This window comes from Marmota flaviventris, chromosome 19, assembly GCF_047511675.1.
Source record: "Marmota flaviventris isolate mMarFla1 chromosome 19, mMarFla1.hap1, whole genome shotgun sequence".
NCBI lineage: Eukaryota > Metazoa > Chordata > Mammalia > Rodentia > Sciuridae > Marmota > Marmota flaviventris.
In genome coordinates this window covers 21571482-21587654 of record NC_092516.1, presented here as the reverse complement: position 1 = coordinate 21587654, position 16173 = coordinate 21571482, and the positions used below count along the sequence as shown (strand labels likewise).

General features: G+C 41.4%; 1 pseudogene; it reads right to left on the bottom strand.

Moving 5' to 3' along the window:
- Positions 1 to 11837: 11837 nt before the first annotated feature.
- On the bottom strand, positions 11838 to 12822 carry LOC114103103 (peflin pseudogene; annotated as a pseudogene).
- Positions 12823 to 16173: the final 3351 nt, after the last annotated feature.

Below are 16173 nucleotides of genomic sequence, written 5' to 3'. Positions count from 1 at the left end.
TTTACCACCCACATCCAGCAATTGTTGATTAGAGAGCTTCCCCATCCCCAGCATATAAATACCCCTGTGTGAACAATAAAAGTTTGCAGCTTGATCAGAATTTTTGTCTTGCTGTCACCTTTCGTGTGTCTCTTGTCCCTTCATTCCTCCCCATCTAGGTTCGCTGCCCACGTTGATGGGTCCTGCCTGACAGGACAAATTATAATGCAAAAACAAGTACATGTATAATGGCACAAATTGGTGTGAACATACTTTATATACAGAGATAGGAAAAATTGTGCTCTATATGTGTAATAAGGATTGTAATGCAAAAAAAAAAAAGATACTATATAAATAACACAATAAGAAAACTAAAAAAAAATAGATAAAAGTGGAATTCATCATGATGTATTCACACATGCACATAGCATAATTTGGTTAATTTTAATCTACAATTCCTCCCCTAACCATTCCTCTTTCCTCCTCTCAGTCCCCTTCCTTTATTCCAGTTCTCCCCTCTATTTTCATGAGGTCTCCCTTCATTTTTTTTCTTTATTTTTCTTACTTTATTTATTTATTTATTTCTATAGTTACAATGATAGTTTTATTGTAAAAAACACAAATCAGGAACAACCAAATGAAGAGACTCCGAGGGTGAAGTCTAGGAGCACTCTAAATGCATATTTCCTGTTTTTTTTTTTTTTATTATTGGTTCCCTTCATTTTTTATTTCTTATTTATCTCTAGCTTCTGCAAAAGAGAGTAAACAAACCCTTGACTTTGAGCCTGGCTTATTTCACTTAGCAAGATATTCTCCAGTTTTATCCATTTACTAGCAAATCACGTAATTCCATTGCTCTTTATAGCTGAGTAAAATTTATGGTGTGTATATATACCACATTTTCTTATCCATTCATCTATTAAGGACTGATTTAATAACTTGGCTGTTTATTGTGAATTGTGCTTTTATAAACATTGATGTTGCTGAATCAAAAAAATAAAATAAAATAGTTAAGATAGAAAGTTTTACATTACAGCATATTGCAATTTTAAAAATAATGTACAAAAACCATTGAACAATAAACCTAAAGTATATAATATGTATAAATGGGTAAGTTGCATGGCATGCAGATTATATATGGTTCAATAAAGCTATTTTTAAGTTTGTTATTCTGATATTCAATATATCACCCTTTTCCTTTATGAATCATGCTTTAGGTGTAAAATTTATTGCGAGCTAGCTCGGTCCTCCCCGTGCACACACAGCAACTGGTGACGCTGAGAGGCCCCAGCCCAGATTTTGCAGCAGTTTTATACATTCTTTGGAGAGGGCAGGGACTTCACATACATCATAGCCTCTTTTAGCAAATCATCACACACTGCGGGAAAATAAAATAACAACTCTAAAACATGATTAGCACATTCACTGGCGGGAACAAGTTGGGTAGCGGTGATTGGTCAGTACAAAAGGGGGATTCATTTGAACTGATTGGTTTAAGCCAAGAGGGGTGTACGTACTGAACTACATGGTTTCCCAACATGTTATCAACCACCATAAACTGGGAGGGTCATCTGGCATCCCAGGTATTTCCCTGTCTCATGCTGATTGGTGGCTGCTAGGGGGTTGCTATTGATCTCCACCTAGCCTGACTGAGTCAGGGACACCTGGGCAGCAGATCTCTCCTGTTATTTGTAGATAAACAACTTAGCAGGGTGGGAATGTGCTTAGGAGTGCTCTGTGGGTTTTTCCAAGGACAAAGGCTATGTCCCTTCCTTGGACAGGTTTTGCTCTGAGATAGAGGCTGGTTTTTCATAACAACAACAAAACCATTGGGAATATTTGTGTATCTCTTCTGGGTTCTCTAATCCATTCCACAGTCTTGGATAACTTTAAATAAAACATCTGGAAAGTTATTCCTTCCCTCCACATTTTTTTTTTTAATAGTTGTAGATGGACAGCCTGCCTTTATTTGTTCCATTTTTTTTTAACTAGATGAGTAAAATACCTTTATTTTGTTTATTTATTTAGTTGTAGACAATACTTTTTTTTTTTTTTTTAGTTGTAGACAATACTTTTATTTATTTTTATATGGTGCTGAGGATCGAACCCAGGGCCTTGCACATGCTAGGCAAGCACTCGAGCCACAATCTCAGCCCTATTTTGTTTATTTTTATGTGGTGCTGAGAATTGAAGCCAATGCCTCACAGGTGGTAGGCAAGCGCTCTACCACAGAGTTACAATCTCAGCCCTATTTGTTTCATTTTTATGTGGTGCTAAGGATCAAACCCAGTGCCTCACACATGCTAGGCAAGCACTCTGCTACTGAGCTATAAAAGAATACCTGAAACTAGGTAATTCATAAAGAATAGCAATTTATTTTTCACAGTTCTGGAGGTTAGGAAGCCCCACATTAAGTGCCAACATCTGATGGCAGTCTGCCAGCCCTATTCCTTCCTCTTTTATTTTATTTTTTAGTTGTTGATGGACCTTTATTTTATTTATTACATGCATTGCTGAGAACTGAACCCAGTGCCTCACAAGTGCTAGGCAAGCACTCTACCACCGAGCTACAATCCCAGCCCCTCTTTATTCTTCAATTTTTGTTCAAGCTTTTCTATTTCCCTTGCCTTTTCTTTTTCTTTTTTAAAAATATTTTTAAATTTGTAGTTGGATACAATTCCTTTATTTCTTCATTTTTATGTGGTGCTGAGGATCAAACCCAGTGCCTCGCACATGCTAGGGCAAGCACTCTATCACTGAGCCACAACCCAGCACCCCCTGCCCTTGCTTTTTCATATAAATTTTAGAATAATCTTATCTCTATCTATTAAAAAAATCTTGCTGGGATATTTTGATAGGAACTCCATTATATCTGTGTACCAAATAGGGGAGAATTGATTTGAGTCTTCTCTCTTTTTTTGAGCTTCTGCTCCTTTAACACAGCATATCTCTCCATTTACAGATATCTCCTTAATTTCTTTTCATCGGTGTTGTGTAGTTTTAGGCATAGAAGCCCTATACACATTTTATTGGTTATAAATTATTAGGTTACTTATTTCTTTTTTTCATACTTTGAGAGATTGTAGATGATTTTTTTTCCCATGCTGAGTATTAAACCCAAGGGCACTCTGCCACTGAGCTGCATCCCCAGCACTTCTAAAATATTTTTTTTCAGACAAAGGTCTTGCTAAATTGTTGAGGCTGGCCTTGAACTTGCAATCCTCCTCCATCAGACTCCAAGTCACAAAGTTTACAGTTGTGCAACATCACACCTGGCAATGATATTGTATTTTTCATTTCAATGTCCACTTGTTAATTGCTAATATTTAGAAATATAATTGCTTTTGAAAAATGTGTGTCTTATTTCCTTAGACCTTGGTGAACTTATATCCCTAGACCTTAGTTCTAGGAGTTTTGTTTTGTTTTGTTTCTTTTGTAGTACTGGGGGTTGATCCCAGGGCTTCATAAATGCTAGGCGAGCTTTACCCGAAATCACATCTCCCACCCTTAGAATTTTCTTGGTAAATTCCTTGATATTTTTTCTATAGACGATTATGTAATCTACAAATTGTGACAGTTTTATTTCTTCTATTCCAGTCTGTATGCCTCTTAATTCCTATTCTTGCCCTATTATGCTGGCTAGAATTTCTAGGACTTTGTTAAATGAAGAGTTGTAATGTGGACATCCTTTAAATTTTGCTTTTCAGTTTTTGCTAATAATATACAAAATTTACAGCTGAAAATTTACACCTGATTTTTTTTTTTTTTTTTTTTTTTTTTTTTTTGTGATGCTGGGGATTGAACCCAGGGCCTTGTGCATTCAAGGAAAGCGCTCTCCCAACTGAGCTATATCCCCAGCCCACAACTGATTTTTGCAATATAGACTTTGTATCCAAGGCAGAGCCAAATTAATTTATCTGTTGTAGTAATGTTATAGATTCCTTAGGATTTTTCTATGTAAATAATCATGTCAGGCACAAATGGAAATAATTTTGGTTCTTGATTTCTAATTCTCATGTGTTTCCTTTTTCTTGCCTTATTGCACTGGCTAAAAATTTCAGTATAATGTTGAATAGAAGTAGTGAGAGTGGACATCCTTGACTTGTTTGCAATCTTGGAAAGAAAGTATTCCATGTTTCACAATTGTGAACTTGTTTATAGGTATATCTTTTATCAGATAAAAAATTTCCATTCTATTGAGTTTTAAATTTCAATTATTGTGTTTAATTTCTGAAAATTTCCATTTGGGTCAGGCATGGGGAGCTGAGACAGGAGGATTGCAAGTTGAGGCCAGCCTTCATAACTTAGACTCTGTCTCAAATTTATATTAAAAGATTTATGGAGGCTGGTGGTAGAGCTCAGTGGTAAAGCGCTTGTCTAGCATGTGTGAAGCATTGGGTTCAATTCTCAGCACCACAGATAAAGTTTCATCGACGACTAAAAGCTTATATATATTAACAAAAGAAAAGAGTTATGGATACAGTTCAGTGGTACAGAACCTCTGAGTTAAATTCCCAGTTCTGAGAAAGAAAAAAAGAAAAAGTCCTATTTGTTTCTTTTCAGCTCTGATAGGTCATTTGATGTTGTTTATTTTTTCTCTTTCCTTTCTTTCCCTCCTCCTCCTCCTCTTTTTTTTTTGGTGGGGGGTACCAGGGATTTGAACTCAGAGACCCTCAACCACTGAGCCACATCCCCAAAATAAAATATTTTGTATTTTATTTAGAGACAGGGTGTCACTGAGTTGCTTTAGTGCCTTGTTTTTGCTGAGTTTGGCTTTGAACTCAGGATTCTCCTGCCTTAGCCTCCTGAGCTACTGGGATTATAGGCATGCATTACCATGCCGGGCTGATGCTGTTTCTTGCTCCTTACAAATATTTTTCAAGCTCATGTTTTATTTCTTTCAACATATATTCACAGATATTTTATAATTTGAATATAATTCCAATATATTAAGTGTTTGTATGTCAGATTCTGCTTTTTCTTATTTCTCTATGTGGATATTTTGACTTTATATTCTCCATGAAAACATTTTAGAAGATTTGTATTTGCCTCTTCCAGTTAACTAACATTGTTTGAGATAATGTTTCACTAAGTTGCCTTGATCTTGTGATCCCCTTGCCTCAGCTTCCAAAATAACTAGGACTACAGGTGCACACCACAATGTCCTGTTTCTGTAGGCACTTGAAATTTATAGCTAAGAGTATTTTTAAGCTGCTGGGGTTGGGACTCAGTGGCAGAGCGCTTGCCTAGAATGTTTGAGACACTGGGTTCAATTCTCAGCACCACATATAAATAAATGAATAAAATAAAGGTCCGGAGCTGGGGTTGTGGCTCAGTGGTAAAACGCTTGCCTTGCACATTTGAGGCCTGGCTTCGATCCTCAGCACCACATAAAAATAAATAAAAATAAAATAGACATTGTGTCCATCTATAACTAATAATAATAATAATAATAATAATAATAAAATAAAGGTCCATCAACATCTTAAAAAAAAAGAGTATTTTTAACTGCAAAATTTATGTAATTTAGAGCTGCATATCCACCCCAGGTCTGGTGTGTCATCACAACTTCTCAGAAATAATTTCTTTCCCTCTTTCTTCTCTACTCTCACCAAGAATTTTTTTTTTTTCCCAATTCCCTGAGGTGTCAAGGAAGCTGGGTCAAATTACTCTTGGTTTACTGCTTTGGGATCCCAGCCTTGGTCGGGGGCATCTCCTCTTAATTACTCAGCAGACCCTGGACTAGTTCTCTGTTCTGCAATGCCTGCTCACATTTATGTGCTCATTCACCTGCTCACAATAACCTATCTACTTTCACCAGTTCATGTTCACCTAGTTTGGCAAATACCTTTGGGGTAAACACAGCATAAGTGCTTAGATTCTCTCTGGATTCACACTTTCACTTAGATTTTAGCCTGGTAATTAAAAAAAAAAAAAAAATATATATATATATATATATATATATATATATATATATATATATATATATATGTTTTAGGTGGACACAATATCTTTATTTTTATGTGGTGTTGAGAATCAAACCCAGTGCCTCACACATGCTAGGCGAGCATGCTACCACTTGAGCCACTCCCCAGCCCCTAGCCTGGTAATTCTTCACTGTGTGTGTGTGTGTGTGTGTGTGTGTGTTTGTGTATGCAGTATGGAGATTGAACCCAGGGCCTTGAGTATGCTAGGCAAGTGCTCTACCACCAAACTATATTCCATGCCTCTGCATATATCTTTTTTCAGTCTCTTACATAATATTTTCTTCCTTGTCTTAGCTGGAGGGTCTATAAACACAGGCTTATCCATCCTACTTACAGGAAAGGCAAATGTTGCTGCTTAAAATGAATCCTCTGTCATCCAACACAAGTCAACCCTTGCCTGGGTTTATCCTTACTCTGTTGTGCAGCCACTTCATTACATCTCATTCCAGACCTTAACTTTTCCATGTTTTTCACCTGAATGTGTCTGACCTTTCTTGCATTGCCACCATCTTCAGAATCCCGAGCCTTCTTGACAGCACTGTCACATCCAGAAGCTACTTCCTTCCCTCCCTCTCTTCCAGAACCACTTTTTCTTTTCTCTGGGCAGCATCTTTGAAACTTGCAGTTGAACTCCAAACTGCTTCTGATGCTATACCAAACCCCTCTATCCTGCAATCTTATTGTTTTCAGTGAGCGATTGGGTCTGAGTGGCCATCCATATTCACCAGAAGGCATTCAAAATTTTCCATTATCTCTTGGCTGCTCTCAATTTCTCTTTGTGTAATAAGCCTGTTTAAAAACTTCCTTTGGTCTCACCTGGTACTTGTAATCCCAGCCACTGGGGAGGCTGAGACAGGAAAATTGCAAGTTCAAGATCAGCTTGAGCAATTTAGCAATACTCTGTCTCAAAAAATAAAAAGGGCTGGAAATGTAGCTCAGTAGTAAAGCATCCTGGGTTCAATCTCCAGTACCCAACCCCCCATCATCCATATGGGGTGGAAGAACATCTTCTTGATCCTCATCTAAGTTAGCAAACTCGGTTACATGCTCTGGTTACAACCATGCTTCTCTGACCTAAAGATTCTAATTTGTAAAATATTATAAATACTTATTTTCCTGGGTCTCCAATTCTGCTCCTCCGGTCCTAGCCTTTTCTACCTCAGTCGATGTCAAGTCCCCCTTTAATTGCTCAGGCTAAATCCTTAAAGGGACTTTCTTTTTTTTTTTTTTTTTTAAGAGAGAGAGAGAATTTTTAACATTTATTTTTTAGTTTTCGGTAGACACAACATCTTTGTTTGTATGTGGTGCTGAGGATCGAACCCGGGCCGCACGCATGCCAGGCGAGCACGCTACCGCTTGAGCCATATCCCCAGCCCCTTAAAGGGACTTTCTTGAGATGGGATTTTCTTTTTGTTTTATTTTTTCAGTTGTAGATGAATAAAATACCTTCATTTTATTTATTTATCTTTATGTGGTGCTGAGGATCAAACTCAGTGCCTCATACATACTAGGCAAGCACTCTACCACTGAACTACAAACAACTGCAGCCCCTTGAGATGGGATCTTGATATGTGGCCCAATATCAGGGCTCAATCAGTTCTCCTGCCTCAGCCTCCCAAATAGCTGAGACTACAGTAATAGGCCACCAGATCTGGCTTAGAGAGTCTTAATTCCTCTCTTGATATCATCTCTACCTTCAAAATGCATTCAGTCTAACCACTTTTGGCCAGGCACTTGGTGAATGCATGTAATTCTGGTACTCAGGAAACTGAGGCAGGAGGATCACAAGTTTTTCCTTTGTTTGCTTTGTTTCTTTTTGGGATACCAGGGATTGAACTCAGGGAGACTCCATCACTGAGCCACATCCCAGCCCAATTTTGTATTTTGAGACAGAGTCTCACTGAGTTGCTTAGTGCCTTCCCATTGCTGAGGCTGTTTGAACTCTCCATCCTCCTGGCTCAGCCTCCTGAGCTGCTGGGATTATGGGCATGGGCCACTGAGCTAGGTCAGATCACAAGTTTGTGACTGGCAGCTTAGCAAGACCCTGTCTCAAAATAAAATTAAAATAGCCGGGGGCGGGTAGCACAGTGGTAGAGCTCTCATGCATAAGAGATCTTCAATTCAATTTACAGTACCCCCCCAAAAAAAAATCTGAGCACTTTTCCATACTAACCTGTTCCAAGCAATATTCATCTCCTGCACCCTGTACTATGCACTATTGTAATAACCTTCTAGCAGGTTTCCTTGCTTCTGTCAATATTCTCTTTCATTTGGTTCTAAACACAGCAGCCAGAGCAATTATTTTAAAACATAAGTCAGATGGTGTCATTCTTCTGCTCAAAATCCTGCAATGCTCCCCATTCCGGAGTAACTGCCACACACACACAGGACCTTGCGAAATCTGCACTCTATTTCACTTTCTCGTTTCCTCTCTCCAGCCCCTCTTTTCTTTTTGATAATGTCAACTATTCTCTCTGCCTGGACTGCTCTTCTCCTAGCCTCCTTGAGTTCTTTCAGATCTCACTTTCCCACTGGTGTTTAACCTGACCTCCTATTTAATGATGTGAACTGCCCTACTTTTTCCTCTCCCAAACCTCGTAACCACCTTCTAACACACCACATAATGCATCGCCTCCCTTTGTTAGAATATAACCTTCAAGACTGCAGAAATCTGTTTCCTTCACTGAGCCTGGGACCTCACAACAGGCAGGCGCTCAATAAACGTTAAATGTAAAATCAAACGCCTATCCCTTGCAATAAGACCACTACTAACTACTAAAAAGACCACTACTAACATTAGCAGGTAGTGGGACCGGGGCCAGAGAGCAAGAACTTGTTGCAGTACCTTGGACAGTAGGTACTTTAGAGACACCGAGTTTTCATTCCGTGTAAGCCTTTTCCTCTGCTCAGTTCCAAACTCACGCTACTCAACTAACCAGTTAAATTCCTTATTCTTTTTGTCCCTTAAAGGACCTCGGCTTCACGAACGGTGGTGCCAACACCGGCTGATTGCAGTAGGCTGGCGGTTAGTTTTGGCGGTTGCCTGGGTCACCGCACAGCTTCCCCCGCGAAGAGCTGAAGGGGAGGGGTGGGGCCACCTAGTATGATGCGTCCTGGGATTGGCTTGCTGTAAGACCACGCCCCCAACCCGGGCACGCTCCGCTCTCCCAGCTGTTGGCTGCGGAGGCGGGGTTCCCCTGCTTTAGGTCCAGAGGAGGAGCTTGGGGACCGGAGTAATTGTCACCGCCCGGCTCCAAGAAAGATCCCTCTGCCTTTGGGACCCCTCCCTGTCGTTCATTCAGGCTCATTGCAAGCTCGGAGGATCTAGGTCCAGGAAATTCCAAGAAATTTTGGACCCTCGTCTAAGCCATTTGAAAGTGGAGGAATGGGACTCTAGGTGATCGCCAAGGATCCCACCCTTTTGACAGGACTCCCCCCATCACCTTCCTTCTTCTTTTGGTATTGGGGATTGAAACCAGGGGCGTTTTACCACTGAGCCACATCCGCAGACCTTTTTATTTTTTATTTTGAGACGTCGTCTCACTAAATTGCTGAGGCTGGTCTTGAATTTGTGATCCTCCTGCCCGGCTTCCTGGAGTCGCTGGGATTAGTGTGCCACCGCGCCCCGCTGGGCTGACAGGCCCCGTTCTTATAGAATTCCTTAAGCTTGTTGGGGCTTGGGCTTCCTCATATGTAAATGCATAGGCACGGGAAGCCTAGAACTGACCCCAGCTCTGGCACTGACTTGGGGGAGGCCTTGATCAAATCACATCCTATTTCTGGGATTGTTTCCTCTTCTTATTTCAAAGGGATTGGATTAGATGTCCTCTGAGGCCCTTTCTAGCTAACAGTTTTGATAACGTGTGTAAAGTTTTTTTTTTTTTTTGTAAATGTTTAAAATGTTATACGAAGTTAAGATCTTCTCAGCCCCCTGCACTTTCTGTATACTGAACTTTTAGAAAAGAAAGGTAAAGTCTAGGTTGGCAGCTTGAAGTAAAATATCAACAGATCCCTGAAAGACTGTGCCTGCAACTCAGGAGATGCTGCTGGAGAGGATAATGGTAACCCCCTCATTTTGCAGAATAGTAAACTTGAATGGTGGCTGAGTCACAATATAAAGAACCCAGGTTTTCCAATTTTGTGATTATTGACTTTACACAGTGTTAACAAACAGAAGGCAATATGTAAAAACAGGGAAAGAAAATCGCGAACAGATGGGCTGGGGATATATATAGCTCAGTTGGTAGAGTGTTTGCCTTGCTTGCACTAAGGCCCTGGGTTCAATCCCCAGCACCCCAATAAAAATAAAATTAAAAATTGTCCACAGAAATATAAACTAATTTGGAGTACTTCCCACTTTCATCTATTTAGGATTTCTTTTTTTCTTCCTTTGTGGTACTGGTGACTGAACCCAGGGGTGCTTAACCACTGAGCCACATCTCCAGCCCCCTTTTTATATTTTATTTAGGGACAGGTGTCACTGGGTTGCTTAGGGCCTCACTAAGTTGCTGAGGCTGGCTTTGAACTCTTGATCCTCCTGCCTCAACCTCCAGAGCCACTGGGATAACAGGTGTACACCATCACACCTGGCTTACTTAGCATTTCTATCCTATTTACATTTATGGTTACTTTCAAAGCAAAAATAGAGTGATAAAAGGTAAACAGATCTCCCTCTTGTTTTTCCTGTTACTTTTGTCCCCTTCAGAAGTGGTTCCAAATACACCTTCACAAATTTGTCAGTGATCACTCAACCACCTTCCAAAAAGAGCAAAGGGGGGAAAAAGCCAATTAAAGCCAAACACAATATGTGTCATTTATACAAAATGTCAAGATCTTTTTAAATATTTTGTTTTTAGTTATAGTTTGACACAATAACTTTATTTTTTATGTGGCGCTGAGGAATGAACTGAGCACCCCGCACATGGTAGGCAAGCACTCTATCGCTGAGCCACAACCCTAGCCCCAAAATGTCAAGATTAAGGAAATTTACAGAGGCAGTACATTAGTGGTTGCCTAGGGTTTGGGGAGGGGGACTGAGGAGAAGAAAGAAGTGACAGCTAAGAGACACAAGATTTATTTTGGAGAGATGAAAATGTTCTAAAATTGATTATGGTGATGGCTGCACACCTGTAAATATTCTTCTTTTTTTTTTTTTTTTTACAGAATTTCATTCTTTTATTGAAGCTTACAGTTTCACTGGACTTTTGGCCCCATATGATAACTCACACATTAAAAAACAAAAACAAACAAACAAACAAACAAACAAAAAACAGCATTGGCAGTGGGAGGTGACATCTGTCCTCCAGGAACTAAAGCAGAGTGGAGCATGGCAGGCAATTGAAGGTTCCAAGCTTTGGAGGGCAGTAGCCTGGCTGAGATACCCAGAAGGCAGACTGTCCCAGCTCCCTGAGCAGGGACAGCCCCCAGTTAGAAGTTAACACACAAGGACTTCAGGATGTGAATGAGCAGGAGTCCAAGCCACTGGTCCCACAGGCAAATCTCTCTCAAGCTTGGTCAATTCCATTTTGGAGAAGCTGGGCTCATCTGACAGGACAGCCGCTGAGGGAAGGCAGATGCTAATGGTAAGAGGCTGAAGAACACTTAACACTGGTGTCAGTGCACAGAGGGGGAAGCTAAGGGCCAGAGGCACAGCCGATTGCTCAGGCCTGTCAGGACACTCAATTTCCAGTCCTCTCCTAGGTCAGGCTCCTTCCTACCTGTATGGCCACAGTCCAGGGATCCATTATTTGGTGGCTCTGATGCAGAATCCTCAACCCTCTTTGGGAACAGTGCTGCATCAAGCTAGGGAGAATTTTTTTAGGAGGGGAAAGAAAAGAAGAGAGGCCCACATGCTTCTCCCACTCTAAGGAGCCAGGAAAGGTCCCTTGATGTGCTCCACTGTCTACAGATAGGCTGGGTCATAGCATCCGAGAAGCTGTCATGGTGACGAAGTCCTCGAAGCTGAGCCGAATGTTGCCCTGCACCGCGGTGTCCTTCTCTCGGAAGGTCTTGGTCAGCACCTGCAGCTGGGTGCACACCTGAATGAAGCGGTCGAGCTGCATGGTGGGACTGGCAGAGCGTGGGCAGTAGCGGGAGACCAGGAGCTGGGTGAACTGGGGGCTCAGGTTGTAGCCCATTTGGGACAGAGCTTGCTGCAGCTCTGTGTAGCTGATGGAACCTGAGTGGTCCCGGTCATACTGCTGGAAGAGGTTCTTCCACTGCTGGATGAATTTCCACAGCGCTGAGAAACCATAGACATCAATGCGGCCTGACTTGGTCTTGTCAAACATGTTTATCATTATGAGGCATGTCTCGACATTGAATGAAGACCAGTTGGAGTTGACCAGGGCCTGCTTTAGCTCCTTCTTGGAGCCACTGTGACCTGAGTCCACTGACTGGAACTGCCGCAGTCTGGCTGGGCACAAAATCACGAGCCACCACACACCTTGTAGGTTCAAACAGCAACTCTTTATTCTCGAACTGTCACCGGCACTTTACACACACGTTCTGGGCAAATCCACGTTCTGGGCAAAATCCACATTCTGGGCAAAACCCACCCACTCCACCGGGCTCTGAATCCCAAATACTCTCCGAATCCCGGGAGAACTCAACGGGAACTCAAGGAGTGGTGCGCCTGAGGCAGCAGGATACGCCCTATTCCCAGCAGGATACACCCTAAACCTGGATCCGCCCTGGTCCTTGAGCAAGGTCACCTTACATGCAATGTCACTGCAAATGACCTGGGTCATGCCATGCATCATACCTACTTGGCAATGGCTCTCAGCATGGAACCAGGAGTAGGCCTCAGGATCCACATTGGGTGGGACACCACCTGCCCATACGGATAGCTGGCCATGGCGACTCTCCACACCTGTAAATATTCTAAAAATCAGTAGGTTGTAACTTTAGGTAGATGAAGTGTATGGAATATGATTATATCTCAATAAAGCTGTTAAATCAAAAGCAACATCCCAGGAAGCAAAAATAAAAAGAACCACATATTTTTGTTTCTTCCCTTTCATTCTTGAGAGCTCTGGGGTGCTCTGCTGGACCTTCTGGCCCTGCAGATGATTTCCTGGATCTCCGAGTCTGCCCATCTCAAGCTCAGGCACCATTTCATGCTCTGGCTCATGTAATTGAAGGAGGCACCTCAGGCTGTCCCACCTCAATAGCCACCTCATTTCTTAGTTAGCCATGATGGAATTGGGATTGTGGAGGGAAGAACAGAAAGGGCAGAACAGAAATGAGTTTGGTGCACATTCCGCGAGAAGTGAGAAACTTCCTTGGGCAAAATTAGAAAGAACAAAAGGGAATGGTGAAAAGGAAAAGGACTTTCATCTTTTGTGATTTTTCTTGCTTCTTGTACTGTTTCAAGGATGACATATCATATTTGAGTAGCTTTGCAGTTTCCTTCCTGGAGGGAGCATCATTTTAAAAATTTATTCCTGCCAGGCACATGCCTGTAATTCTAGCAGCTCAGGAGGCTGAGGCAGGAGGATCAAAAGTTCAAAGCCAGCCTCAGCACCTTAGCAGGGGCTCTAAGCAACTTAGTGAGACCTTGTCTCAAAATAAAAATTAAAAGGTGCTGGGATGTAGCTCAGTGATTAAATGGCCCTGGGTTCAATCCCTGATACAAAAAAAAAAAAATCGTTTTGTTTATTCCGGCAGCCAGTTATTAAACATCTACTTCCTTTATGTCTTTACTAAAAGTCTACCTTCTCAGAAAAGTCCCCCTGGACAACCCATACAAAATTTTGACATTTTCCCTGATCCCCACACTTCCTATCTTCCTTTCCTCACTTTATTTTCTCTTTATGTTTGTTTGTCTGGTTTGGTTTGGTTTTTATGTGTCCTCCTTAGTAGAATTTAAGCCCTGAAGAGCAGAATTTCAGCCGGGGGAAATAGCTCAATTGGTAGAGAACTTAACCTTGCATGTACAAGGCCCTGGGTTCAGTTCCCAACAGCTCAAAAAAACAAGCAAAAAATCATGAAGGGCAGGATTTTTTTTTTTTAATTTTTTTAATACTTATTTATTAGTTTTCGGCGGACACAACATCTTTGTTTGTATGTGGTGCTGAGGATCGAACCCGGGCCGCCCGCACGCCAGGCGAGCGCGCTACCGCTTGAGCCACATCCCCAGCCCAAGGGCAGGATTTTTTAAAAATTACTTTTTATATGGTTTGTTCAATAATCATATCTACAGGGCCTAGGAGAGCCCAATGTAAGTACTTAATGTGTTTATTGAATGAATAAATGAATGAACTAATGTACTGGGCACTTTTGTGATAAAGAAGAAAAGTTTTACAAGGATATTTTATAAAACTTACCTATTTTTGGTTAGGAGGCATTAGTTTTCCCTTCCACAGACCTATCTACAAGAACACTGAAGTACAAGAAGAGAAAGTGTAGAATGACATTTAGGCAGTGAGGGACTAGGGTGGTGAGTGTTAGACGCTTTGTGACCACCAAGCCTGGTATCTGATCCACACTTTCCCCCTCAGCATCAGCTTAATGCTTGCAAAATTATATGACATTTGAAGCCTTCACATTCCTCTTCTGTAAAATAGGTTAATACCTTCCCTGGTATATAATAGGTATTCAATAAGTACATGATTTCTCTCTCTCTCCCCTTCTACCCTTAAAATATATGTTGTAGTTGGACACAATACCTTTATTTTATTTATTTTTATGTGGTGCTGAGGATCGAAAACAGTGCCTCACACATGCTTGGTGAGCACTCTACTGCTGATCCACAACCTCAACCCTCTCTGCCCTTTCTTTGGAAAGTGGCTTCCCTCTGTTAGTATAAGCTTATTACTCAAGACTTTGGAGCTACGTTATCTGTCAGTTTCATAAAATAAAGAAATACAAATCTGAAGTTTTCTCTTCAGACTTCTCTTGCTCCTGATGATATATATTTTGATCTCTTGGGCAGGGAGTTAAAGAAGTATGGTAGAGAAAATTGAGGAAAAAGAGTTGGGGTCCCAACCCCAGCCCAGCCCTCAATGTTTTAAAGGAGCATGGGGGCTCTGGAATTGGTCCATGTGCATTTGAAATCCTGGCTCTGCTTAGGCAGGCTTCCTGGGCACAGAAACCCCAGGCTTGTCATCTGTAGACTAGAGATAGTATTATGTCATGGAGGCTAAATGTAGGTCATGGTATGAAGCTCTTGGCAAGTGTTTGGCTGAAAGAGTGCCTCAGTACTGACAACCATTGTTGTCACTCTAAAGTTTGGAATTCAGAATCAGAATCCAGCTGGATGTTTTGCTCACAAGGTCACGTGGATACAGCTGAGCTCTAGAGGTAGCTTCGGCTGAATCCTGAGCAGAACCTCTAGGTCAAGTGCTCTGTGACATGTTTCCTGCTTTCAGGACTGAGTAAGGCCTCTCCTCTGTTTTCTGGGGTTTCTTCTTCATTCCTCTGTATATTAAGGTTTGGGTGGGCTGTTTCCAACTTTGGCACCAGAAACTTGTCTGGGGCGCCTGGCTATAGCACATTTCCTCCCACATCACCTAATGTTCACTATGTGTCAGGCATTGTGCTAGTCACTAGGACAGTGCAAAGACAGATACAAAGGCCTTAGAAACTAGAAGACATGTGCATGACCATGCCATTTAACCAGGTGATATTTATTGTCTACCTACTAAGTGCAAGTCACTGTATAACATTATGATGTTATATTTAATAGTAAGACTGTGATTTAAGGACAGATACAGAAATCCAGAGGAGGGAGAGGTAATAGTGATATGGTCATACCCACCCAACCTAGTCCCTGGACTCCAAAAGTGTTGCTGGGGTGGGTGGCTGGATGATGGATGGATGGTTTGTTGTCTGGGAAGCCTTTGCAGAGTAAAAGTAGCTCTGGACCTTGCTAAATAGAGTTTACTCACTGGAGAAGGTAGAGCAGAGCCATAAAAATCTGTGAAGCATCTAATCTAGCTGTGTTGATTCATAAAAGGCTGGAGTGGCAGACTCAAATGGCTATGGGGTCCAGGAAAGAAAAATAAATGAGTTAAAGAGACTGGGTACATTCTCAGTTGTCTTTTACACATCATTCCTCTTGGTCTAACTTCCACATGTATACTTTGGTAGAGACATGAGTCCCAGAAATGTTCACTATTATATGAAAACCATCAGTGCAAGCACAACAGCTGACTCTCAGGCTCAGAGACAGGAGGTCTTGGGAGTGGTGAGGACTATGACAAAT